Below are 2527 nucleotides of genomic sequence, written 5' to 3' on the forward strand. Positions count from 1 at the left end.
TTGTCCCTGCCACCCGTTATGAACGTTTGAGTCTCCCAGTCTATATCCAGCAAATTAAAATCTCCACCCAGAACTATAACATGGTGGGGAAATCTACTCGAAATATTTTCCAAATTATTCTTCTGGTGCTGAGCCACAACAGCTGCTGAGCCTGGTGGCCTATAGAGACATCCAATTATCATGTCTGAGCCTGCTTTAACCGTGACCTTCACCCAAATCATTTCACAATTAGAATCTCCGTCAATTTCCTTCGATACTATTGCACTTCTTATCGCTATAAACACGCCTCCCCCTTTACTGTCCAGCCTTTCTCTGCGATATACATTCTAATCGGAGTTTAGGATTTCATTACTGTTTACATGTGGTTTCAGCCAACTTTCTGTCCCTAGTACTATATGGGCGTTGTGACCGTTTATTAATTAGAGCAGTTCTGGGACCTTTCTATAGACGCTCCTGCAGTTTACTATTAGCACATTAATATTGTTATTCCCTGTCGCATTTTGCCTACTCCTGCCTTGCCGCGTCTCAGGAGGCGTCTTGTCGGGCCTAGGGAGGGAATTCTCTAACCTAATAAAAAGCCCATGTGCACTCCACACGTACTCCGCTACCCTCGTAGCCGCTTCCGGCGTGTAGTGCACGGCTGACCTATTCAGGGGGACCATACATTTCTCCACCCCATTGCGGAGGTCGAGAAATTTGCACCCCAGTTCTCCGAAGAATCGTCTGAGCCTCTGGTTTAAGCCTTCCACTCGGATCCAAACCAGAGGACCGCGATCGGTTCTGGGAACGATACTACAAATAGTTAGCTCTGATTCCACCCCGCGAGCGAGGCTTTCCGCCTTCACCAACTCCGCCAACCGCCTGTACGAACTGAGGATGACCTCTGAACCCAGACGGCAGGAGTCATTGGTGTCGACATCAGCAACAATTTGCAGTCGGGTGCACCCAGTGCTCTCTATCGCCGCCGGTAGGGCCCCCTCCACATCTCGGATGAGACCCCCCGGCAAGCACACAGAGTGAACACTGGCCTTCTTCCCCGACCTTTCCGCTATTTCCCTAAGGGGCTCCATCACCAGCCTAACGTTGGAGCTCCCAATAACTAATAAACCCCTCCCCCCGTGTGCCTGCTCGGACCTTGCTGAAGGAGCAGCCACATGTCCATTCACAGGCAGAGCGGGCGATGCCACACGGCCAGCCTCCACATTGACCCTCCGCCTCGTGCGCCGCGAACGCCGCTGAACCCGCCACTCCCCTTGGGGAGAGGGTGGCCAGCCGCGCCCGGTACCCGCGAAGATGTCTCGACAGCAGGGACAGTGGGTGAAGCATCTAACATCTGGGGTGCACCATGCGACGCACTAGACTCCCCACTGCCGCTACACTCCGAGGCAGCAAAAGCAAAAACACACGGAAGAAGAAGTGACAAGTAAGAAAAATACAGTTAATACTTAAATTAAGGTAGCTCGCTGCACAGCAGACGTGAAGCAGACGGCGGTTAGGGCGACACATGAACTTACAACATAAAAGTAATAACAGATAAAAATACATGTTCATGAACCTGAGAGAAAATCAGTCCATAAGTTTAAGCAAACGCTATCAGCAGTACAATGAGAATCAGCTTAATTTTTCAATTAACTCCTCGACAGAATAGAAGGAGTGACCCATGAGGAAACACTCCAGTTTCGATTTGAAAGCGCGTGGATTACTGCTAAGATTTTTGAATTCGAGTGGCAGCTTATTGAAAATGGATGCAGCAGTATACTGCACACATTTTTGCACAAGAGTTAAGGAAGTCCGATCCAAATGGAGGTTTGATTTCTCCCGAGTATTAACCGAGTGAAAGCTGCTTATTGTTGGAAATAAACTAATATTGGTAACAAGAAACGACAATAAGGAATATACATATTGAGAGGCCAATGTCAAAATACCCAGACTCCCTGAACAGAGGTCGACAAGAGGTTCGTGAACTCACACCACTTTTTGCCCGAACCTCTCGTTTCTGAGCCAAAAATATCGTTCTAGAATGGGAAGAGTTACCCAAAAACATAATACCATACGACATAAGTGAATGGAAATAAGCAAAGTAGACCAATTTACTTGGCGAAGTATCACTCACTTTCGGTACCGTTCGAATAGTGAAAATGGCAGTATTAAGTCTTTGAACAAGATCCTGAACGTGGGCTTTCCACAACACCTTACTATTTATTTGAACACCTAGGAATTTGAACCGTTCAGTTTCACTAATCATATGCCTATGCTGTGATATTAAAACGTCAGGTTTTGTTGAATTGTGTGTTAGAAACTGTAAAAACTGAATCTTACTGTGATTTAACGTTAGTTTATTTTCTACAAGCCATTGACTGAGGTCATGTACTGCACTACTTGAAACGGAGTCAATGTTGCACACAACATCCTTTACTACCAAGCTAGTGTCATCAGCAAACAAAAATATTTTAGAGTTACCCGTAATACTTGAGGGCATATCATTTATATAAATAAGGAACTACAGCGGCCCCAACACTGATCCCTG

Source organism: Schistocerca gregaria, unplaced genomic scaffold (genome assembly GCF_023897955.1).
Source record: "Schistocerca gregaria isolate iqSchGreg1 unplaced genomic scaffold, iqSchGreg1.2 ptg000199l, whole genome shotgun sequence".
NCBI lineage: Eukaryota > Metazoa > Arthropoda > Insecta > Orthoptera > Acrididae > Schistocerca > Schistocerca gregaria.